The sequence below is a fragment of the Bos javanicus genome, chromosome 9 (assembly GCF_032452875.1).
Source record: "Bos javanicus breed banteng chromosome 9, ARS-OSU_banteng_1.0, whole genome shotgun sequence".
NCBI lineage: Eukaryota > Metazoa > Chordata > Mammalia > Artiodactyla > Bovidae > Bos > Bos javanicus.
Window position 1 is genome coordinate 60,138,523 of NC_083876.1, and position 26,111 is coordinate 60,164,633.

Here is a 26,111-nt window from a genome sequence, read left to right on the forward strand (position 1 = left end):
CTACACATATTTGGCTATACTAGTTGTTAGAATAGTGAAATATTTTACCAGTTACTAAAGAGCAACTGTTTTAAGCTCTTCCAGGACCTCCTTGCTATGCCCCGAGGGCCTGGCTGTTCACCTAGGATGTCCCCAGCCTCCCCTTAATCCAGCAAAATGAATTAATGCCCGTCCCGTCCCCAGGGGTGAGAGGCTGCTTACCACCCCATCCCAGTACTGCAGACTGTTACCTGTTGACCTTGACCTCCAGGGGAGACTGCTTCCTAAGAGTCATTGTTAAGAGTGCCCCATCCCTACCATGGCCAAGTCCCTGATCACAGAACCATTAGTCTCAAGAAGAGTTTTAAAAGCATCTTATTCAACTCCCTCATTTTACTGAGGAAATCACGTCCAGAGAGTTACTCAGCGGATTTGTGGCCATTTCTAAGATAAAACTCTAACTCAGTTTTGTTTTGTTTGGGGTTTTGTTGTTGTTGTTGTTCATTTGTTTTGTTTTTGCTGTTGTCAGTTTCCTTAACTGTGAAATGGGGATTAGTATCTTTATGCCTTGCAAAGTTGCTAGTAAAAAGGACAGGGATACCCAGCATTTTATGTATGTGTTAGGAGTTTGCGAAAACTCTGTTGTCTGCCATCTCATTCGATCTTCACAGGAGCCTGGAAAGGCACTGGGCTCAGAGACGATGAATGACCTGCCCTTGATAGCAAAGCTGCTCTGAGTCGCAACCCTCTAAGTCTCGTAGGGCTTAGGAGACTATAAACTCTCTCGTAAATGTAAGATAACAGAACCACATGGCATTACTAGTTTTAAGCTTGTGGTATTTTGCAGTTCAAGATTTACTGACATTGAAAGTGTAATTTTATTCAAGCAATGGGGTTTTTTGTTTTTTGGTTTTTTTTTTACAGACTTTGGTTCAGCATTAAAATAGAAGTGGGCTGCTTTGAAGTACATTCTTTAAATGAGAGAATCCAAATTTGTAATTAGCTTTAAAAATGCGGTTGTGCAGTTTGAGTAGCTAAAGAGCTTGTGGCTCAGATGCATTAGCATCTGCCTACAATGTGGGAGACCCTGGTTCGATCCCTGGGTCAGGAAGATCTCCTGGAGAAGGAAATGGCAACCCACTCCAGTACTCTTGCCTGGAAAATTCCATGGACGGAGGAGCCTGGTAGGCTACAGTCCATGGGGTCGCAAAGAGTCTGACACAACTGAGTGACTTCAATGTCAATGTCAATGTCTGTTACTAGGGGTGGCTTATTTTTTTTAATTCTCTCCTCCTCCCAAGTTATTAGGCCCTTTGGAAAAAACAAAGTATGTTCTTTGAGGGTGAGTGGTCATCTCCTCTCAGTTCAGTTCAATCATGTCTAATTCTTTGCAACCCCATGGACTGCAGCAAACCAGGCTTCCCTGTCCATCACCAGCTCCTGGAGCTTGCTGAAACTCATGTCCATTGAGTTGGTGATGCCATCCAACCACCTTATCCTCTGTCATCCCCTTCTTCTCTTGCCTTCAATCTTTTATTATCACCTTATTTTTCTCATCCTATAGGCCTGGTATACTTAGAAAATTAATCGTATACCCTATTGTGGCAAAGAAAAATCACTTAGACGTCCTTCTACCCACTTGACACCTAATTATCAGGAGAATGCTATTTTAAGTATAAAGAAAAGCTGCAGTGGAGGAAATGGTCCACTTCTTGATACATGTTGGGTCTTTTGATAGATTCAATGGAAGCACCCCTTAGTTTTTGAGAAGATTGTTGAGGAGATAATTTAACTCACTCCTAAAATAAAATTAAATTTATACCCCCCTCTTTTTCTATGAACTGCAGCCATTATATTGTGTATACTAAACTGTGCAGAAACTGAGTTTCTAGATGAGGGCAAGAGTGGGGTTACTTCATTCCATGTAACATAATATCTCTTCCATTTTCTTTTATCAGTGTATGAAAACTATGTCTGTCTCTATATCAATTGTAGTAGTAAATGGCAACTCACTCCAGTATTCTTGCCTAGAAAATTCCATGAACAGAGGAGCCTGGCAGACTATATAGTCGATGGGGTTGCAAAGAGTCAGACATGGCTGAGCAACTGAGCACACACACACACATCAATTATCCCTCAAGGTTAAATACATAAAGGGTAGAGAGAAAGAAAATTTATTAGAAAAGGCTGTAAATGGAGAGGAACTTGGAGTTGTGAACCCTGATTTAGCATTACTAAACTTGTAGTCTCATTTGGGAAGAATATATTTGTAGGTTTGGTGGTTTTTTAAAGTATACGTGTGTCTTTGTTTTTCTCTGTGTGAACAGACTCTCGGCTCTCAACTGTACTGAAATACAGCCTCCCGCCTGTCCATATAAGACCTTCGATGTGTTTACAATTATTTGGACTCTTCTTGGATTTTATACTATTTTCACTGCTTCCTACAGATAGTACTGGCGGTGCCGACAGAAAAACATCTAAGGGTAACATTTGGATTTATGGCTTGACTAGAAGTCATTGAGTCTTTGGATTATCTTGGAGTCATTCAAGATGTTAGGCTCGAAGAGATCTTTGAAATTGCAAACATTTAATTCCTCCAGACTAACTAGGGGAGAAGGGGGATTGATGAGCAAGCACATGCTTTCGAACTTCACCACCACCAGGTTCTGTACAGTGCAGTCAGCTTTACATGAGATAAAGCATGTAAGGCACTTGGCACTAGAGTTGACACATCGTGAACACTTGGGAGGGTTAGCCATGATTATTGGCTTGTCTGATTTAATTTTGTCTTCACGTCTCTTTCTGCTCCCTGATGACCATTCTGAAGAGCAGTCTAATGTCCAAGAAATAGGAAAATACCCAATGCAAGGGAAATGCAAGGCTCTGGTCTTCCAGAAACAGAATTAATCAGTGCACAAAGGAAAATGATTGTGTTTTTTTTCACGATGATGTCGATGACGTCCATACTCCCTCCACGGAAGAGGGGCAATTCCTCCCTTGTCCAGATCCAACTCAGTCCCATCTAATGAGGGCCACCTGATGGTAAACTCACCTTATTCCCATTTCCCGCTTTATTATGTGAAAAACAATGAGCTGCTCATTATCATCTGTGTAAGAAAAAAATGCAATCTAAACGTGGTTGTCCCTGATTAGAACTTTGTTAAGGTATGTGATGGGCAAGTGCGTTTCTCCTGTGCCTTCAATAAAGTGGGTAACTAAACAAATTAACCAAAACTCATGCTGTGGCAGGAGTGTAAATTAGTACAGTTTTTCTGAACAGTCACCAGGACCCTCAAAGCTCACTCTACTTGACCCCACAATTCTTTTTGTAGGAATCTACCTAGGAAAATACATTCAGGTGATTTGATATTCAGATACATCTGTCAAAGTGTCATCTGCAATAACAGAAGAAAAGAAAACAATATGTCATTCCCCAAATGAGAGAAATAATGAAATAAAACACTTTTCTACACAGACATTGAAAAGCATGTTTCTGAAGAATTTTTAATAACTTGAGGAAATGTTTACATTCATATAATATTGACTCAAAAAGGAGAAACTATGCTCTATTTTTGTGTATCTGAAAAGAATACCAGTCCACAATCCCTAGTCTCCAGTACTGAATGCATTTGGTTCAAACATCACAAAGGTCTCTTGGTGACTTGTTTGGTAGAAAAATCTGACCTGAATTAATGTGAAGCTCTATTTTTTCTGACCAAATAAGAATATGCATCTATTTTGCTGCAGAGATTCTAATGTGTGTGATTACGGGGTGCTGCTTCAGATTCTGATGGGGCATCATACAACAAATGGTAGTTTAGCATCATAATACTCTTTAACACCAAGCAGTTCTGAACTCTGAAGTGTATCTGGCCCAGGAGTTTCATTTAAGGTGTCATGAGCCTGTACAACAAAATATCATGAATGATTTATCAGTGTCAAGGTTGCAATTGATGTTTATTTTTTCTTGATTCTTTTCCATAAATTTTTCAGATGTTCTATAATAAGCATGTATTAATTTATCCTCAGGAAAAAATAAGGACTATTATTTTCTAAGAAAACATATTTGAAGTATCAGAAGATCATCTCATTTCAGTTGGAATCCTCAAATTTATCACTTGCTTCAAATTTATCACAACTCTTTTTGTTGTTGTTTAGTCGCTAAGTCGTGTCCGACTCTTTGTGACCCCATGGACTGTAGCCCGCCAGGCTCTTCTGTTCACAGGATTTCCCACGGAAGAATACTGGAGTGGCCTGCCATTTCCTTCTCCATTGTTTCCTGTATCTTCTTGTTAATATAGCCAGGTGTGTCTTTTGAACCAAAGTGTTCTGATTTGTTGAAAGAAAACCAGGAGATGAAATAGAGAGATAGCTGTCTGGATATGTCCAAGCTGCTTTGGGGTTCAGAAGAGCACCCAGTGAGGGATGTGTTTTACTGTGGTGAGCCCTAGCATTGATACCTGGATTATTTTATCCTGTTCTATTTAGCTGGACTGGTCCTGAGGCACAGGAAGTTAGAGGTCATGAAATCGGAGGATGGGGAGTAGCAGGTTTGCAGGAGAGAGGGGACAACGTTAACATGCAACGTTCCCTATGCTAATGGACAGTCTTCCTCCCCAATCAGGTGGATGCTCGCTGACCTGTCACAAGGTGGCCCCACAAGGTTTTGGGGTCCATGTCTGAATGGATTGCTGTAGCCTTCTCTTCTCTCCCTTCGCCCAGTTCCCTGCATCCTAAGACTCGAAGCCAGCACAGGACTTGGAAAAATTACATGTAAGTTTTGACTAAGGTTTCTTTCCTCCAACCAAACAAGGCTAAGAATTTTCTGAGATGATAATAACAAAGTGTCTTGAGAATTATTATTGAGGAAGGGCACAGGGGTTAGACTCTGCCTACAGGTGGTTCCCTAACTCGGTGGATCTTACCCATTATCATGCTTCAGAATCGCCTGGAAGGCTTATGAAAGTCCAGCCTGCTGAAGCTCATGCCCAAGTTACTGGATTCAGGAGATCTAGGGGCCTCTGAGGATTTACTTTACTAACAAATTTCCAGGTGATCCTGATGAGGCTGGTCCAGGGACCCCACTTTGAGAATCACTGCTGTAACTCAAGTGTGACTGAAAGGAGGAATGATAAAGGTAGAAACGTGTATGAAACTAAAATGAAGATATTAATGCTGTACTTAATACATGAACTCAACTCTCAGAAAAGAGACTTTAAGGGTCTTCTCGACACTGTCACCTTTGAAAGTCCATCCAAGTAGATGCCATTATTCTGTGCCAGCTCAACTCCAGGGCACAAGTACCAGGCTGTCTCTGCCCTTGCCTTTCAACAAGGGTGATTGACAGTGCTGTTAACAGGCTATAGTGACAGCTACCATCTTTTCCCATGGGTCCTCATCATGCTTTGAGACACACTCCAAAGGGAAAATCCTTTTTCTCCTGGGCTAGAAAATATATTGTTTCCTTTCAGAGTGAATCATCCCAGTATGATCCTTCCCCTCATACTCTTAAATGACTTGATTTGCAAAAGGAAGGTGAACTTCTAATCAAAAGTCTAAGCCAGCAAAACCAGTGTTTTGTGGGCTTTTATGTTCTCAGGACTGACATATTTTTAAGATAAGCATGTTACTGTGTTAGCTTTGGGACAAGCCAGTCACCTCTCTGCGGAAGACAAGAACAATTTAGTCCATGTTCATAGAATAAAGTAGAAGAGTTTGACTCAACAACTGTGCACTTGGGTATATGGGAACGCACGTGCTAATGTACACGTGTACCTATGAACCTGTATGAATTTTGTATGTTTCTAAGCTTTCAGTGTACAAGTTCTAACAACATGTTGTTTTTTGTTTCATTGAGTCAATGTGAATGTGAAAATAGTCTGAGTGATGCTGTCTAGGAAATGTTTGAGAAATTTTATGGGCATTTTGAATCTGTGGATAAGCATGGTGAGGTGATTTATAACATTTTACTTGATATGGTTAATGTTATCATTCAAAGCAGCAATTAGGGCTTACAGTTCTTTTATTGAAACTCTCTGAAATGGAGAACACTTTTAAAAAAAAAGCAAAACTTTTTAAAACTGAGAGTAGTCACTTTTTTTAAATAAAGTGATTGAACAGGACCAGAATGGTTGGCGTGATTTGGCATTGCTTTCATTTTACAGACAAAAAAACTGATTATCAGAAAGGGTTAAAATAATGGAAGGAAAGAAAGAAGGAAGAAAGGAAGGGCTGCCAAGAATCACATAGAAAGAAGTAGCCAAGGCCACCTGTAAAATTTGAGGGTCCCTGTGCAAGATGAATATGTGCAGTTGCTTGGGAATAGTCACTTTTAATAAAGCAATTCCCAAGCAGATACGTAATGAAGGAGCATTACCTGCTACCTAGATGTTAACAGAACCCCAAATCCTGGAGATAGATTTAAGTGCATGCTTTTAAAATAAAAATCACAAAATCAGAAAAATAAGACCAAAAGAGCAAGAGGTGATGAAAGAGTTCTAGAAGGAATTAATTCAGAATTGTCTTCTGGGAGCTGCCCAGAGGGTAACAGGGCTGGTAATCGGGCTGACAGAGTTGTGAGCGAGGTAATTACCTATTATCACTCTACCCTTACAAATGATAACATCTCTGTCAAGCACTAATTGGTTATTCTGCAAAGCATTCTGGGAAGTTTCAGTTTATGAAGTGTCTTCACCATGAAGTAAAAGAAATGGGTTGGATCAAATGTTCCTTCATCTCCCTCCTGCTTTCCTGTGCTGGCACCTGTGAGTGTCCACGTCTACACTTCAGGTTTCCCTGGTGGATGACCTTTGGTGTCAGTCAGTTTAATAACTGCAAGACAAGCCAGGGCAGGTAGAATGCTGCTGTGACACCTTGGGTGACTTGGAACAGAAAACTCCTGCTGGCCCTGGTGCCCCCTTCCTGGCTCCCTCCCTGCAGCCTTGGGTGAAGCGTTCAACACACCAAGTGCCTAGAGCATCTCTGTGAAAGCCATGGGGATTCCCCTGGTGGTCCAGTGATTAAGACTCCGCACTTTCAAGGCAAGGGACATGGGTTCAATCCCTGGTCAGGGAAATGAAATCCCACATGCCGTGTGGTGTGGCCAATAAGTAAATTTTAAAAATAATAATGTCTTGGCAATTCCCTGGTGGTCCAATGTTTAGGACTTGGCACTTTCACTGCCATGGGCCTGGGTTAAAAAATAAAATTTGAAAAATAAATATTGTGCATTTGGGGACAAGGAGTATATGGGACCCCATGGTGCTTTCCTTTCAGTTTTGCCGTCAACCTAAAACTGCACTGAAACATTTATTAATATAAAAAACTTAACACTAAACAGTATGATGATTCCTCAGAAAATTAAACGTAGAATGACCATGTGTGTGTGCTGTCGCTTCGGTTGTACCCAACTCTTTGCAACCCTGTGGACTGTAGCCCACCAGGCTCCTCTGCCCATGGAGTTCTCCAGGCAAGAATACTGGAGTGGGTTGCCATTTCCTCCTCCAGGGGATCCTCCCAACCCAGGGACTGAACCCATGTCTCCTGCATCTCCTACATTGGCAGGTGGATTCTTACCACTATGCCCCCTGGGAAGCCTAGAATGACCGTATGATTCTGCAATTCCACTTCTGGGTATACACTTAAAAGTAGTGAAAACAGAGCCTTGAACAGATACTTGTGCATCCATGTTCATACATCAGTATTCCCAATAGTCCAAAGGTGGAAGCAACTCATTCAACCATGAATGAAGAAAATGTGGAATATGTATACAAGAGAATATTATTTAGTCTTAAAAATATGAAATTCTGACACATGCTCCAACGTGGATGAAACATGAAGGTACCAAGTGGAATAAGCAAGACACAAAATGACAGATACTGTATGATCCCACTTATGTGATGTACCTAGACTAGTCTAAACCATTGAAAGTATAGAAGGCTGATTTCCAGGGCCTGGGAATAAAGGGGAGAGAGAAGTTAATGTTAATGGGTACAGAGTTTCACTTTGGGAAGATGAAAAATTTCTGGAGATGGATGGTGGTCATGGCTGCACAGTAATGTGAATGGCTTCCCAGGTGGCTCGGTGGTGAAGAACCTGCTTGCCAATGCAGGAGACATAGAAGCTGTGAGTTTGATCCCTGGGTTGGGAAGATCCCTTGCAGAAGGAAATGGCAACCTGCTCCAGTATTCCTGCCTGGACAATCCCATGGACAGGGGAGTCTGGCAGGCTACAGTCCATGGGGTCGCAAACAGTCAGATGTGACTTAGCAACTAGAACAACAACTTAATGCCACTGACCTATACTCTTAAAAAATGATTTAAGTCATAAATGTTATGTTGTGTATATCTTACCACACACACACAAAAATACCCTGAATACCAGAATTTACTTTCCTTCTGAGAATACCAGGAAGAACACTAAGTAATGCTTGACGGGAATGCCGTAGTTTGAGTAGGAGGAGGAAGCATAAGTGTCCATATCCCTCACAACTCCCTCAGCCCCAGCACTTCCTGGACACCCTTTGGGCAGAGGTAAGGGCCCTGCAGAATATTAGACTTCAGTCTCAGGAATGGGTTTTCTATTGGGACAAGGACAAATTGGTCCAAAACCACTAGGGAAATTTGTCATCGATAACCGTCCTCTCTACTAAACTCTCCTGTATGCATGCAGGAAAGCTGCTTTCCTGGGATGGAGAGGACGTGCACACCCCTGTGCTCCAGTCGTGGGACTGCTGCAGTTCATGTGAATTATGACTTGATTAATCAGTCTGGGTACCACACCCCAGAATGCATGAATAGTGGAGGCAGTTGACAGGTCTTAGCACTGGAGGCAGACCTGAAGACGGGACCAGGACTTGCCCCAGAGTGAAGCCTAGTAGAAAGTGGAAACTTGGAAAGAAAATTAGTAGCAAATAGATCTCTGGCAACAGGGCTTCTCACTCTAATGCCTGTTTGACATTCTCCCAGTGAAGTGTAGCTTATACCCCATCAGCAAATCTCTGTAATATTGGATATTACTGCACCCATACCTCACAGAACAGCTGTAGAAGTAACATGGAGGCCGGTGAGGAATAAGAAGGATTGAACCCACTGAGTTAGTCCATTTGGGCCCTAATTTGGGGAAAGGAGGTGGATTTTGCTTTTTATTCTGTGTTTCTAGAAAACCAGCCTTGGAGAACCATCAGTGAGTTCTCTTGGGGCCTAGGTAGCCGTGTTTTCCTCAGGCCTCCTTTCCTTTACTATTTTACTTTACTCTTTTCAGTTCCTGCCCTTGAGGTTTGACTAGGGGTTGTAATTCCTAAAGAGCAGTACATAAGGATCCATAGTTTCAAAGAGCTCAAAAACTTCTGAGTTATCCCACATCCTCCTTAAGATATCAGAATCATTTATACCTATGAGCATGCATGTGTATGGGCCTCCGTGGTGGCTCACATGGTTAAGAATCTGCCTACAATGCGGGAGACCTGGGTTTGATCCCTGGGTTGGGAATATCCCCTGGAGAAAGGAATGGCTACCCATTCCAGTATTCTGGCCTGGAGAATTCCATGGACAGAGGAACCTGGTGGGCTACAGTCCATGGGGTCACAAAGAGTCAGATACGACTGAACAACTTTCAAAAAGATAATAATAATAAATGCATGTGTGTGAATTATAAACGTATATACATACATAAATGTGTATGTATGTGTTTGGCTCAAGGAAAAAGTATAACCAAAAAAGAATTGAAGTAAAATCATCAAAGTACAGTGGATATAAATCAGTCCTTCATTTCCAACCCAGACATTCCAAACCTGCTTAGAAATACTCTCCATGCTTTTTGAGAACAGGGCATAGCAACAAAAGTTTTGGAGTCAGTTGCTTAGGGAGCTGCTAAGATATCAAACAGTTGGAATGAAATGTTTTTATGGAAAAGAAAATTCAGGGGAGCAAGTCTTAAGAGAGGAGAAGTAAGTGGTTCTTCATCTTTGACATCACATGTAGATACCGGCACCCTAAGCTTGAGTTGAAACAACATGGATATAGATTCTAATCAAAACAAGTTCACCCCAGGAGTTCAGACACCATGATTTTTAGACAGACACCCTGACACAGATTGCCTACAACAATCCCCAGAGGATAAGACATGAGCTAGAGAAAAACCAACAAAGACCAGCTTTGGGGGGCTCTACTGATCAACTCTTACGGCCCCAAGAATCAGATGTACCTGGATACAGGCACTGAATTCATATTTAGTGATGGCTCAGCTACCTGGAACCCAACTAACCAGAACCCTCAATTAACTAGCCTTGGTACTTCCCACCGCCACTCCACCCCCACCCCTTCTCACACCCCACACCCACCCTACCGCACAAGTCCCACTTCCCTTTTTCAGTGATAGAGATTCAGAAAACAAGGTAGTTTTGGTTTAATAAAGTTAGAAATACACCCTGGAGGATATTTGTAGCTGGTAACACTGACCTGCTGATTCACTGAGAATGGTTAGATCCTTTATAAGTAGAAAAAGAAACTGCTTTGGAAAGATTTTGAACAGAAAGCGTTTTCTAGCTGTCAATTCCCCAGAAAATTGAAACAAATCAAAAAAGATCTTCTTGTTTTCAAATAGTGTAGTTAACTTAGATCTTATTGTACCTATTTTCATGTCTTAATTGGACTTAGAATAGAAAAATATACCATTCATTTTTTTCTTGAGAAACCATGCAAGTTTTGGCTATTACCACCTTTCCAGTACCAGAGTTTAATCTCAGATAATTATTTTTATGCTTATTCTGTTTATTCTAGTTGGAGGCTCTCTAAAAGTTGTGATGTTAATGATAAGAATGTTATATAAAATAACTTCATGAACATGTATATTTAGCTCTTATTTTCATTGGGGAAACATTGGCATAGTTTTGAAGCCAATTCTGTTTTTTTTAAGAATGTATGTGATTCTTTGTAACATACTGTCTCACAGTCATGTTCTGTTCAAGGCACCACCAAGATTAATTTGCATTCTCTGCATATACGCTGATGGTACAGGTAGTGGTGATGTAACCAGCGTGGTAATAGACGTGTCCAAATTCCAAAAGGTGTTCACTGTGAGTTCTCGACTCAGCCATGCAAATGACAGAGCTGCTCACCAACTGACGTCAGCTGTAGTACAAATAGTTTGTCAATTTTTTCTCATCATTTCCAATCTGTTGCTTTTTAGAAATAGTTTGTGTGCTCTCTTTTGGATGTGCCCATTGCTCTGTGAGCCATGATTTAACCCAAGGGATAGCTACCCTCTTCCAAAGACACACACATTAAACTGACCACTGTGAGGTCCCTGGCCTATGGAGCTCTGGGGCAGTTGGAGCATGCCCAGACCATGGTCACAGTGAGGAAGGACACTGTTTGCAAAGCTCTGTAGAGTAGCAGTATTCTTAGAGTCCTTGTCATGCTTAACTAGAAAATATAATCTCTTGTTTCTAGCAGATTTTCCCTGTATTTTATGTCTGCTTTGTCACCAGCCCAGGTTACTATAAAGATCCCATGTATTAAGTGTTCTTAGTGACTAGAAAAAACAGAATCAGAAACTAATGAATTGTTTCCTTTTACCAAAATATAATTAGCTTTACTTTCCCAATTATGACAGTAATACATGCTTATGATACAAAATTTATAAAATAGCAGAATAGAATAAAGAAAATAAGTCACTTTTAATCCAGCTACCCAAATGCAACCTACCTGTTAACTCCTACTTTTCTGTGTTTTTCCAGACTTCTTTCCTTTTGTCAACCAATTCCAAATTGACAAGCAGTACTCTGGACTGCTGACATCCCACAAATTGGTGGAATTCAGAAATGATAACTTTGTTATCATTTTATAGGACAGTGATCTCCTAATTGCTTATTTTTCTCCCTTCAAATTACATTCAACTCTTACAAGAACAGATACCTCTGTAGACTCACCAGTGTCTTTATCAAGTGGAAACTGTTACTAACTTCTTTTTTCCATTTCTGGATTCCGTCAGTAAATAAGATTTTTGAGTGACCCTACAATATCCTAGTTGAGCCTTGGGAATGATAAAAGAAAGATTTAATGTGGTCCCAGATGGTTTTAGTGTTAGGTCAATTGGTTGTGTTATAGATAGGTAAAATTTTGTAATTGATACACTATTAGACAATTTGGCAGAAGGGGGAAAGGTTGATGGGCCAGATTCCCCACCCCTATTCCCCAACCATATTCCAAACAATATGGACTCCAATAAAATTCTAATTTTATATTCAAATATAGCCCTTTCTGTGCTATGAACCAGAGAGTTTTCCTTTGCATCATTTGTCATTGTTGTTCAGTCACTAAGTCGTGTCCAACTCTTTGCGACCCCATGGAGTGCAGCACACCAGGCTTCCCTGTCCTTCACTATCTCCTGGAGTTTGCTTAGACTCATGTCCATTGAGTCACTGATGCCATCCAACCATCTCATCCTCTGTCACCCCTTTGTCCTCCTGCTCTCAATCTTTCCCAGCATCAGAGTCTTTTCCAGTGAATCAGCTCTTTGCATCAGGTGACCAAAGGATTGTAGCTTCAGCTTCAGCATCAGTCCTTCCAATGAGTACTCAGGGTGGATTTCCTTTAGGATTGAGTGGTTTGATCTCCTTGCTGTCCAAAGGACACTCAAAGAGTCTTCTCCAGCACCACAGTTCGAAAGCATCAATCCTTCAGTGCTCAGTCTTCTTTATGGTATCCCTCTTCAGAGAAGCATCTCTTCAGATTCCTCTGGTGTGGTGTTCAGTCTGTGGTGTGGGTTGTGCTGAGTATCTGTGTGCTTCCCTTTGGAGAGACGTCAACTTTGGATCAGGATGAATCCTGACTCTTAGCCAAATTTAGGAAGGGCTTTGAACACTGAGACACAACCCAGATTAAAATGAAGGGGATTGTTAAAGGAATCGCCTGAGGAAAGCTGTAGGAATGTCATCCACAAACATTAATGTCAATGGAATATTAAATGTATAGTAAACAGCTGCTGGAAGAGATTTTATGTTTCAAAAGTTATCTGGGGACTTCCCTGGCAGCCGATCCAATGGTTTAAGACTGTATTTCCAGTGTGGTGGAGTAGGGGTGGGAGGAGGTCAGATTTAATCCCTGGTCGAGGAATTAAGATCCTACATGCCACGCAGCACAGCTAAAAAATAAAAAATAAAATTTTTAAATGATCCATATTAGACATTGTGTGTAATGAGGTCTCATCATCGTCTGTATAAGCCTTAGGTTCTTAATAGCGGTTTTTTCTAGGTTCTTTCCTCTGCTTCCCTTCACATCCTTTGTGTCCTAGTATATAATAGGGATACAGTGTGCTGACTTGAATTAAAATTTCTGTGCTATGGCTCTTGCATGACAGATGAACAAATGTGCCGAGCTCAGTGTATATTCTGCTTCCTTCCGACAGTAGTCGAAAGATGCCTTCTTCTGACGACAGTCGAAAGATGCTTTGGTAAATTGTGTGGAACGCCTGAGTCGGGTACCAGTGTGGGAAGTGGTCTGCAGTGCCTTGATCCTTCCTTGGAGAAGGAGATGCTTGTGTGGATACTGAGCACTCAGTTCCCTACCTTCGGTTTCGATTTGACCTCCTCACTTCCCTGAGTCACGGCGTTCGCTCATCAGCGACAGGCATGTCTCAGAAACCTGAGACTGTCCCTCGGACTGTTTGTGACACTGTCTCTGAAATTTCCCGTGACACGAACAGCCAGCATTTGTCGTCAAACTTCAAAAACTTTTAGTTGGTTTGCAGTTGACATTGAGATTAACTTTCTCTAACCTAAACTAGTGAAAACTAAAACACTGCTCACCACATGAAAGTTTTGCTTTCGCTGCGTTCAGACCCCTCCCACCCTGTCACAGCACAGTCATTTGGAGTCTAGTGTGGGGAGGTGTGGTTGTACCTCAGTCGTGGATGACCCACTTTTTCGTAACACTTAATTACCCGTGTTTTTACAACAGCAGTCAGAGATCTGATGCTAGTGGACTCTAACCCCTCAAAGATTTTCTGATCCATCTCATCAGCACTGCTCTGGGAAGAAGGTGTGAGCTCTGCAGGGCGCGAGTAGCTACCGGGGATGACAACATTTCCTCTAGTTTCTGGATAATGAGCAAGTGCACAGGTAAAGATGCCTTTCTCAGTGTTGACTCTTTTCGTGTCTTCATTATTTGGTGGAACTGACTTTTAAATATTAATCCCTATCTGCGTGTGTTTGCTTCTGTGCTTTGCGGAGGGTTCAGGGGATCAAGCATTCAGATTGGTACCCTGGGACTTTAATAACTTAACTTTTCATGAAAAGTCTAAAGAGATGGTGATCAAAAATAGACTCTCATCTCTATCCTCTCTATGCCCCCAGAAACATCCTCTTCCTCAATTTTTTTTTTTTTCTTATTGTTCTCAAGGTGGGTTTTTTCAACATCAGCAGCTCTGCTCGGCAGCGAGAGTTCATGCTTGGTGAGCTGAGGGTTTGGTGGGTGAGTGGATGGAGCAGACAGAGACAAAAATGCACAGAAGGGAAGGGAGATGGCAAGGAGATGCTATGTCCCAGTGAGTGCTGGCCCTCAGCACCCCAAGAGCAGATTTAGGATAGGAACTATTGCTATAACTTTGGCAAGATCATTCCTGACAGCCTGCTCCATTCTAGAAACGTTTACATTTCTGATGTCCCTTTGTTCATTTGAGGAACTTTTAAAACACTGTCCTTATTGCAAAACAAGATGTTGTAGGTATCATCTGCCTGAATTTACAGAACCCTTTTGGGGGTATGTTTCTTTGCTGGAAGCTGGTTGCCAGGCGGCAGGTGACAGGGTGGTGGCGGTGCCTGGCGGATCACGCTTGCCAAAGCACCGTCCGCCCTGCCACCGTGGAGTCTTTGAAAATGCCCAGAGATAAGTCAACGTTGTTTTCCCTGAAAGTCCTGATACAGAAAAAGAATGAAAGTACAAACACTAACTGGAAAAAATGTCACATATTTTAGCCACTTTGCATCCCTTGTTAGGACGAACCCTGGGTTGGGTTTTTTTTTTTCTTTTTTCTTTTTTCACATTTGTGGACTTGTGCGGTAGGTGGAGCAGTGTGGGTGGCCCAGAAAAAGTAGCGGTTAGAATAAGATTTTCCATTTATTGCCCTTTTGTGCATGGCTAAAAATAAGATTCATACAAATCAGAATATGTAATGCAAGCACAATCACTCTGTTAATTCTGATGACTGGCTTGCCCGCATCTTTGCATCTGTCTGGTAAGTGGTGCGTTGGGAGGAATAAATGTGTCTCTCTGTTTAAGCAGCAAAAAGTTGGCCACATTTGGGCACTGTGTGTCTACCTATGATAGTTGATCAGCATTTTCCCCTCCTGAAGAAAGAAAGACACAACTCACACATAAGCAAATTGTGTCGGCAGAAGGTTGCAAGAAATAGTGACAGGATCCTTGAATCATTTTTTGAGAAGTAATTGCCTTGTTTGAAATGCCATTTAACAACATCCATCTCTTTGGCTCAATGTTAGAAAGTTGTATCTTGTAGACCCAGAGAACAGCAACAGGAGGATTCCTTAGTGGTGGTGCAGAGAGATTGGAGGACTTTTTTGATTGTGTAGGGACAGGGTGCTGGGGAGAGGGGACCAGGGATGGGCACCGACCTGCTCTATGCACAGATGTCGGAGGGCAGTTAACCAAGTGAAAACTCCCCTTCATCTGCCAGCCAGGTCTCCTGCAACCACAGTAAGGGGTAACGTGTCTGTCTGTGGCTACAGGAAATACCAGACAGAAAGAAGTGGTGTCAGCCTTCACAGGGAAATTTGCAACTCCGTGATCCCAGCCATGGTGCTGTCCCCGTGCTACTGGCTGAGTGGCTGTGGCATTTCCAAAGAATGAGGGTGTCTGCAAGTGAAGAGAGTGTCTGCTGAAGCCTTTCAGTTTGATGTCACTTGGGAAATAGGATGAGTCAAGAGGGCAGTCATTCCAGAAGCCTCTGGAAACTGAAGACTACAAATCATATTCCCCACTCGTTGTCTCCAGGCTCAGCAGATGGTGAGGAGGGATGGTTAATGTGAGACCAGAACTTTGGGAAACAAGAGGACTAATCAGCATCAGATCTTCACTTAGCTACCTGTTGACCTTGATCTCTTCATTGAACCTCTCCTAGGCCTGGATGTCTTTAATTAAAAACTGAAACAGGGGGAGTGCCTACCTCAGAGGGTGGTGGTGGGGAGTGAACGAGATAACATACTTGAAGCACAGAGCCAGCACTCAGTAAAAGGATGGTGGTGATGCTTATTCATGCTGTTGCATCATACAAATGTGGTGGAGAATTTCAGGGCATTTGGCGGTTCCCTATTCTGCTTGGACTACACATTTTGGAATTAAATGGACACAAGATCATCCTCTTGTTCACTGTTTCTCAATCAGAAGGCTACAGGTCATTTACAAATAATTTGGTTCTTCATAGGCTACTACTGTCGCTTTTGGGGTCTCGGTTTTTTATTTTGCCATTAAATTAGCACCATGAAAGCCTCTCTTTCATCTTAAGGTGAGCACTGTGTTGAGCATAATCAGTTATTTTTGCCTTCCCACTCAATTTATTTCAGCGTGAATATTTCAGTTCTGACATCTGTGCACATTCACTGTAATACCTGCTGATGTACATCATGAAAGAGAGAGTGCTAATGTTGTAATCAAGGAAGGTTTTAAGTATTTCAGTTGGGAATGGGCAAAACTTGAGGAGCAATTAGCTTCCATGGTGGTAGAATTCCCTATAGAAAATATCACATCTGTTGTCATTCTGGTTACTGATCAATCCTGTAGATAACCAGATGCTGACAAGCAGAAAAGAACTCCTGTTGCTTCTTTTTAGTATTTTTTGCAAATTATTTTCTCTTGAATGTAATGTATATCTAGCCTTCTAGGAGTCTTTTTCTGCCCACCAAAGTTTTTCATTAAGTAAATATATTGTGTATTTCATAATCAGGTCATCATTGTAGGTATCACTTAACCTTTTTGGTTAACCTTTAGTATTACATGTAAAGAGTTACATACATCAGATTCTTCAGCTTCCTCCATGACCTTCCTGGGATTCAGTTTCTTCATTTATCAAGTTAAAAAAAAGACATTATGACTGCACCCTGACTTGCCCTCACCAGGGACCTGACAAGAAGTGATAAATGAGACTAAGGAGCTAAGGAATTAAAACACGGTACAGGTATAAAGCAGTGATGGCTTGATTTCATCACTTGATGTATTTTGCTAGTTTTAAAAATTCTTCTCTCCAAATTTTCCTTTTCATGATCTGTCCTACCACTTCAGTCATGGGTACAACCTTTGATTTGTAGTATATATGTTAGCATCATCACTGGATTTTCTGGATTTTTCATGTTAGGGACCCTATCAGTCCAGTGAGCTGGAGACATTTCTCAGGTTGACTAAACAGGCAAAACCTCTCTTTCATTAGAATGGTACCCACGGAACAGACTTATGAATCTGGTGGGGCAGGAGCGGGGGGGCAGGGTAGGGGGGAGGTTGCCAGTGGAAGGATAGGGTGGAATATATGGAGAGAGTAACAGGGAAACATGCATTACCATACGTAAAATAGATAACCAATGAGAATTTGCCTTATGACTCGGAACTCAACCTGGGGCTCTGTAACAGCCTAGAGGGATGGGATGGGGGAGGGAGGTGGGAAAGAGGTTCAAGAGGGAGAGGACATATGAATACCTATGGCTGATTTATGTTGATACTTGACAGAAACCAACACAATACTGTAAAGCAATTATCGTGCACTTAAAAATAAATAAACTTTTTTTAAAAAGGAAGGATGGTACCCAGATTCTTTCAGTGCATCCAGACATTGCTGCTTTTTCCACTTTTTTTTTTTCTGTTGAGTGAAATGGAAAAATGCTTTTCAGGCAGAGCAAATCATTCTAGAAGACTAACAAGTTCCTAGCATCACAGATACAGCTTCCCTCCCCTCCATGAACACACACACTCCCCATTATCTTTGCCTGTCTTATTGTACTTTGCCACAGACCGAAGTTTCTATAAAAATGGTAGGCAAAAGGAGGTGATAAATTAGGCTCTGGGTCTGATTTCCTCCCACACCTTCTTAAGGGATGAGATTCTGAAATTCATCTCGTTGATATACCGCCTGCTTCTTCCTTCATAACAGCCAGTTTTAACCTATCCTTCATGTGCAATTTGAGGGTACTGGCCAGGCTGGGCTCATTATTCCTTTGGTTGAATAATGTAAAGCATTTGCAATGGAGATTTGCTCTAATGATGTATTTTAAGTGCATATCCATGTTGTTGGTTTAATGCACTCAGTCATGGAATGCTTTAGTTTATTGCTAATGGATGAATCCTCAGGAAAATCGGCATTTTCAATCGGATTGACATTTGGAGTGAGAAATAGAAATCTAATGAGAGCATTTCAACCAAGGTTTGTAATTAGGGCTGAATGGAGTAAATTTGTCCATGCGCACCCCAGAAGGGCACAGTGGAAGGTGAAATTGCTCACTCTGCTGCGAATGAGGCACGAGGGCCAATGGATCAGTGTCAGGCCACGACACTGTGGAGTATAAATGATACTGTCACCAAGTGCTGCACAGGGTATCAAGGGAATTCCATTCCAGTAAATTACATTACTCAGACCTGAAGGCATTGTGCTGGAATGAGAGGAGGGAAGAGAAGGCTGTCAGCACCCTGCGGAAGATATTACAGAGCTGGCTGCAGGGGTGGACGTCACCGGTTTCCATTATACCTGGAGATTCTGTGTCCTTTGTTAATTAGTTTTCAGAGGTTACAAATGGGTACATGTGAAAGCAGTCGTGTCTCCTGGGGTATAGGTTTCAATTGACCACAAGGGAGTAAATGCAAGTTAATTTGTATAAACTGGTTAGTGCTTGATTCTCTTTCTTGTCATTTGTAGTTGGTGATACTACATGTTCATCTATGATCTAGCCCTTGTCTTATCTTGTTTTGGGGCTGATCCAAAAATATTGGGTTGGCCAAAATGTTCATCCAGGTTTTTTGATAACAGCTTATGGGGACCGAATGGAGTTTTTGGCCAACCCAATACATTAGGGGGATGTAACCATTCTGTCTGTAATATTGCTTTATTTTCCCCCTCCCCTGGCTTCATAGAAACATGCATTTCTTTCATCCTCTTCCAACATATCTTTCCCCTCATCACCTTCTATCCCTGAGGGCAACAAATTGTACCTGCGCCTAACATTTCATTTCGTGAAAGAATTCCAAGTGAAGAACAGTTGATTCCTCAAGTGCAGTTTGTGGCAAAAAAAAAAAAAAAAAAACCTTTTTTCACTTCTTCTATTTTCTTTTATTCCCCTGCAGTGAAGTGAGGCTTCACTTTTGGGGAAAAATATTAGGAGAAGAACATAAGAGCATCAATTATATGGCTGCCTTCTTTGTCATGTTGGAGGTGTTCTGGGGACTTTGTCCACTTTGACCTCCAGTGCCAGTTCTTAAAAAAGCCAGACCAAGCGCTCTGGAGTTACACGGTTGCCTCTTAATCAGAAAGCAGATGTCCTCTCTGAGTGGATAGAGATGTAAAACTACATCCATTCTGACTTTCTTCTTTTTTTTTTTAAATTTCAATATTTTTTTATTTTTTTATTTAAATTTTATTTTATTTTTAAACTTTACATAATTGTATTAGTTTTGCCAACTGACTTTCTTAAATCCATGTAACACTTTGTCTTTAGTGAAGTAAACCTGATAAGCATCTCTGATAGTCTGTTAACAAGGAGAATGCATGGTATACTACAGAAATGTCTCTAAAAGGCTTCCAAACAGCAAATTTTAAGCAACCTTTGTGAAACAGAAAATGCAGATAGCAATGAAAATAATTCCTTGAGTTTGACTTTTATTCTTTCTAAAATAATACTCCATCAATATCAGGGTATCACAATTTAGTCTTTATTTTGTAGCCATCGTTGCAATCTTATTTTGTTCATCCAAGCATAAAATTAGTAAAACCAAGATACTTGGAAAACTAGTTTTGAGGGTAGATAGGAGAAGGCAATGGCAACCCACTCCAGTACTCTTGCCTGGAAAATCCCATGGACGGAGGAGCCTGGTAGTCTGCAGTCCATGGAGTCCTGAAGAGTCGAACACGACTGAGTGATTTCACTTTCCACTTTTCACTTTCATGCATTGGAGAAGGAAATGGCGACCCATTCCAGTGTTCTTGCCTGGGGAATCCCAGGGACTGGGGAGCCTAGTGGGCTGCCGTCTATGGGGTTGCACGGAGTCGGACACGACTGAAGCGGCTTAGCAGCAGCAACAGCAGCAGCAGCAGGAGAAAGCTTGGTTCATGAAAAGATGGTTGATATTTCTGTTTTATGTAAGGTACCACCACTTTAATGATGTTTTTTTAAATTTTGTTAGTTGATGATTCTAAAGTAATCATTGAGTATAAAGGCATGGTATAGAATGTCTTAGCATCATGTGTCATCCTCAGCACACAAGGACTATGCTTACAGACGTTGCTTCGTTTACTTAAGTGACACAAAAAGGCTGGGACTATGTGAGAAATGAGAGTCTCTCCCTAAATAAATTCCCTAGAATTTTTCTGCCTTTGTATTATGTCCATTTTGACAGTAGTGTGTACCTTAGGTCTTCTGTTTTCTTTTCATTCATGCCATCGTTTGGGAGATGCCATGTGTTTCGTTGTTGGCCCCAATAATACACATATGACGTGTTTCTTTGTCCCAGCCTTTGATGCAGCATGCTATCAAAGTACATTTTTTGAGTTTTTCTGAATTGAATTCTGATGGAAGGTGTTTAACAGTACCTAAAACATGGCTGGTTTAGATGCTCCTCCAATCTGTAGAGGTTCCTTTGTTCCTGCCTACTTATCCATGTCTGGTTATAGTCTCTCTCTCTCTTTTTTTTTTACATTAAAATTGGAAAGGGACAGGGGGAGCTCCTTAGGAGAAATAGGTCTGTGGAGAATTGTGAATCCTCATTCAGAAGCTATTCTTAGTTCTGAGAAATATAATGAACTTGAGCTTTGGGTCCTGCTGTATCTCCCATGAATGATCTTGCCATCGTCATCACCTCTCCCCTTGATTATGTTTTCCCCAAAGACTACTGGTATCTTTCCGCTAATATTCTGAATGGAGCATCTCCCAAGGAAAACACATCTTGGAAGGAATTGGGTCTGTTATCCAAAAGGCCCACCTCTAAGTTTACTTATGGTTTTTTTTAATTAATTAATTTATTTTTGCTGTGCTAGGGCTTCATTGCTGCAAGGGCTTTACTCTAGTTGCAGCCAGGGAGCTATTCTCCAGTTGCTGTATACAGGCTTCTCATTGCAATGGCTTCTCTTCTTGCAAAGCACAGGCTCTAGGGCATGTGGGCTTCCATACTTGCAACTCCTGGACTCTAGAGCACAGATTTGATACCTGTGGCGCATAGGCTCAGTTGCTCTGAGGTATGTGGGGTATTCTGGATCAGGGATTGAACCCGTCTCCTGCATTGGCGGGCAGATTCTTTACCACTGAGCCACCAGGGGAGCTTGGATGATTCTTTATTATTATGTATTTATCTCTGGCTGTATTGGGTCTTCGTTGCGGCACACAGGCTTCTCTCTAGGTGTGGCACTTGGGCTCCAGAGTGCATGGGCTCCATAGTTAGGACGCCCAGGCTTGGCTGACCCACAGCATGTGGGATCCTAGTTCCCCAATCAGGAACTGAACCCACATCCCCTACACTGGAAAGTGGATTCTTAACCACTGGACCACCAGGGAAGTCCCCTACTGGATGAGTCTTAATTGTTCTATGAAGTACATCTATCTTGCATTACCTTGAAGTCTGCTGTGTCGAAGAAACTTTTCCAGAGATCTTGATTTCCTTGTCAGAAGTCAGCCCATTAATGTTAGCACTTCACTTAACAGGATCGTTATGGTGTTTCCAACTGACAACAGCTGCCACACACTCCACGTTCCCTAGTTCCCAGTGCTGCAGAAAAAGAGACTTTTGTTCTGACTTGATGAGGAAAAAAATGCAAACAACAACACCAGCCCTACCACCAGAGATCCTATGAAGACATGTTCAAATGAACAATAAGGCCGTTTGTTCACAGATGACATAAGGATATAAGAATTTAAACAATAAGACCTCTTGTGAAATGTGGCAGAATATGCCCCACAAACGTTGTGAAGTTCTCTGTCTCAGGGAAGCCAGTTTTTACACAGGCTTCAAAAAACCCATTAACGTATAAAGCACCTTTTAAAAGAGAAAAGAAAATCACTTGTCTCACTATAACATTAAAGCAATTTCTGTTCCGAGGAAAGCTAAAATGCATTCATTTATAGAAAGTACATGCACTGTAATTTATAAAAAGTATAGTACTCTACTAGGGAGTATAGTGCCTCTTCCCTCTTTGGCCTGAAATGGGAAATCCATCATGTGGTCAAGACCTTTCTTCCTTTGAAGAGTATTTATTTCTTCAACAAAAAAAAATCCTTAAATCGCTTAGATTCAAGATGAAGTTTGCTTGACAATAATTCTCTTAAATTCTCTAACACCGATATACTTTTTGTTTTTCTCTTCTTCTTCTGGGACCCCTCTATGGACGAGAATAGAGACACAGACGTAAAGAATGGACTTATGGACACGGCGGGTGAAGGCAGGTTTGGGACGAATTGAGAGAGGAGCATTGAAATATATACACTACCATGTGTGAAATAGATAGCTAGTGGGAAGCTGCTGTATAACACAAGGACCCCAGCCTGGTGCTCTGTGACAATCTAGAGGGGTGGGTGGGAGGGAGGTTCAAGAAAGAGCCGCATATATATACTTATGGCTGGTTTGCATCATACAGCAGAGACCAACACAATGTTGTAAGGCAATTATCCTCCAATTAAAAATGTTTTAAAAAATGAATTTTGAATAAAAGCCTTTGGACATTGGTGGAACATGGGGAGGGAATTATTCTGCTTTAAAGAAAAATTTTTAATTACTTTTATCTGAACCTTATCCCCCCCTTTTTTTTTTTGCCTTGCACTTTTAAGGAAGGTTTGGTGTATTTGTAAACCCTAACAGGATGCTGACAGAGAAATGCAGAGATTTCCTTGTCAGCTTAGATCAGGATCTCTAATGATGCCCCTGAATTATTCCTATCTTGATGATTCTGATGCTTAAAATGTGACCTTCCTACTTCAATAAAGAAAAAAAAAGTTACATTCCAGGAAAACTCAGAGAGGAGAAAAAAACACACAATTTAACTGGCCAGAGGTGCTCCAAAGATTTTCAAGTATTTGCAGATGGATATATATACAGCATCCTTGCAGAATCCTCTTAATTGAAGAAATGTTTCATCTCTATCTCTGTTGACAGAAAAGATTGCCTACTGATAATTGCTTTGCTTAAGTGTCTGATAATATGCCAGGAATGAGAGCATTCTGTGTTAGGTCATCTTTAATTATGCATGTACCACCTGTCAGCTCTAAATCTACCAGATTACATCCTCGTGAAGTCAGTTTGGGGATGGTTGGAGGGAAGCCGGGGTAATCTCTTTTAGAAACAACAAAAATAGAGAGGAGTAAACATGGCTTATAACCCACAGCTTTTTTTAAGGAGCCTCACTTATCTTCATTGTTCCTGGGCAGGAGTAAGCTCTTGGTGCAACTGAAAGACTCGCCCAACCTACCTCGAGTGGTGATAAATTGCTGGGTGAGAGGGTGGTAGTCCCATCTGTTGCATTTCCTTTTTGCTCCCTCTCATCACTGTAAATGAGCCAGGGAAAAGCTCAGAAACATTTTTTATAAGCTATGTGAGGACAGGAAATATGTTAACGATGTTAGATTTCCTACATTTCAGGGTTTTTTTTTTTTTTCTGTAGTTGGTTGGCTTTTTTTTAGAAGGACAAATGTGGGTTGGAAATAATGCTGTTCCCCTCTGTCAGCTTGTGGTAGTTTTATTCTCACTTTTCAGGGTTGTTTGGGACTTTCTGGTAGGATGTTTAGGGTTCTTTTACTGAAGGTTCTGTTCCCTCTTCTATGCTTTCATAGCATCATGGATTTATGAAGAGTGTCCCTCTTTGTTCACCTGTCAGAGGTGACAGGGAAGCCTTGAGATACTGTGCACTCCCTACAGAGGAGGAGGTTGGACTCAGCGAGGGGCTGAAGGCAGAGAAGGGATAAGTGGACAGAAACAGCAGGTGTGTGTGATGACACACCGAGCCTGACTGCCCTCCAACCTGAGAAAACTGCCTCCATAAGAGTTTGTAAATTATAACCTTAGAAACGAGAATTTGGCATCCTGAAATGCGTTATTCCAAACTCTGCTGCCTCGAGGCACTGAAGAGAAACCAGATCGGCTCATAAACAGGTGAAGACCAGCACCCCTGTGCTGTTCTGTCAGACACCATGGTCCAGCTCATGGCCCTGAAGGACCCCTTGGCTGCCTTCTTATACTTGAGGCACCACTTTTCTGACAATACATTTGATGAAGGACAGAGACTCCATGAACAGGGATCAGGATTGGAAAAGCCATCAGAGAGTGTGTGAAGGAACTAAACAGAGTTAGCTTGGAGAAGAGAAAAAGAAGGAGACACACAATAGCTGTATTTAGATGCACAAAAGACTTGATTATTCCAGAAAAAGCAGAACCAAAAGGTGTAAGCTATAGAGAAAGTGATTTAGACTCAGAACAAACATTTATTGGAACTAGCACTACCCCACAGTGAAATCAGTGGCTCCATTTGGAACAATGAACCCCTTTTCCACCTCCTGTTACTAGAATAAAAATCGTTATAACCCACTCCAGTACTCTTGCCTGGCAAATCCCATGGACAGAGGAGCCTGGTAGCCTGCCGTCCATGGGGTCACTAGGAGTCGGACACGACTGAGTGACTTCACTTTCACTGTTCACTTTCATGCATTGGAGAAGGAAATGGCAATCCACTCCAGTGCTCTTGCCTGGAGAATCCCAGGGACGGGGGAGCCTGGTGGGCTGCCGTCTATGGGGTCGCACAGAGTCGGACACGACTGAAGTGACTTGGCAGTAGCAGTATGGGGTCGCACAGAGTCGGACACGACTGAGTGACTTCACTTCACTTTTTGGACCTGTTAACAGACAAGAGGCAATGAACATGAGCTTGGGCAAACTCCAGGAGTTGGTGAGGGACAGAGAGGCCTGGTGTGGAGTCGAAAAGAGTCAGACACAACTGGGCAACTGAACAACAAGAACAACAATAGACAAGATTAGGGCCTCCACTGTGGCTTAGTGGTAAAGAATCTGCCTGCAGTGCAGGAGATGTGGGAGACACATGGGTTTGGTCCCTGCATGGGAAGATCCCCTGGAGGAGGAAATGGCAACCCACTCCAATATTCTTGCCTGGGAAATCCAATGGACAGAGGAGCCTGGCGGGCTACAGTCCATGAGGTTGCAAAGAGTTGGACAGGACTGAGCGACTAAACAACCTAATAGGCAAGATTACAGCACTGCATGACAGCACAAACCAGATAACCGTAATTTTATTTTGCAAGCTCAGAATTCCCATTCCATGCACAGTCACACTCAGGGACATCAGCCCCAACCTCCACACGGTACCTGGCTGGTCTGGTCTCAGCCTTCATCTGCCCACAAGTTACAGGCTGAAGGTAGGGATGGTGTCGGGGGAAGGGAGCTGGCTTCTTCCTCTGGGAGTCTGTCCAGTGAAACAGAAGGAACCTTGGATCGCATCTCAGTTCCCACGCATCCTGGCCTCTTGCTAGCTGCGACTGTGTCAGTGACTCCATCAAAGTTTGGAAGCTGCCTTTTCTTGCCAAGCAAAATGGAAATAATAAGTATTTGCTTCACAAAGTTACCTGAGGCTTCAACAAGGTAAAAGAGTCTCTGGTGGACAGCAGTGTGCTGTCCATCAGTGAGTGCTTGCTCCACCACTGATGACATCCAAGCTCAGGGTTGTCACAGGTACAAGGGACAGAATGGCCTTCCTTGCAGGGTTGCTGAGAGCTGGACAACCAAATAAAATGTCACATATAAAAATAAAATGGCCCATATAAAAGTCCCCAGCACAGTGCAGGTGTTCAGTGTTTTCAGCCTCGCTCTACTCTCTGGACCTGGAGAGACTGGGAGAGGACGTCCTTTCTCACACACATCTGCTGCTCACATCCC

At 42.0% G+C, this 26,111-nt stretch overlaps 1 protein-coding gene across 7 annotated transcripts in view; it reads left to right on the forward strand.

Annotated features, from left to right (window-relative positions):
• BACH2 (BTB domain and CNC homolog 2) overlaps positions 1–26,111 on the forward strand; it is a 398,641-nt gene that overhangs the window by 223,476 nt on the left and 149,054 nt on the right. For 3 of the 7 annotated variants that reach the window (XM_061427804.1, XM_061427807.1, XM_061427808.1), the window contains one exon: positions 4,604–4,752. The exons of 2 other annotated variants lie outside the window; for them this stretch is intronic. The gene's annotated coding sequence lies outside the window, so the exon portion shown is untranslated. Of the gene's footprint in view, positions 1–4,603; positions 4,753–5,928; positions 14,099–26,111 lie in introns of those variants that run through there. 2 more of the 7 variants (XM_061427805.1, XM_061427809.1) reach the window with 2 other exon arrangements.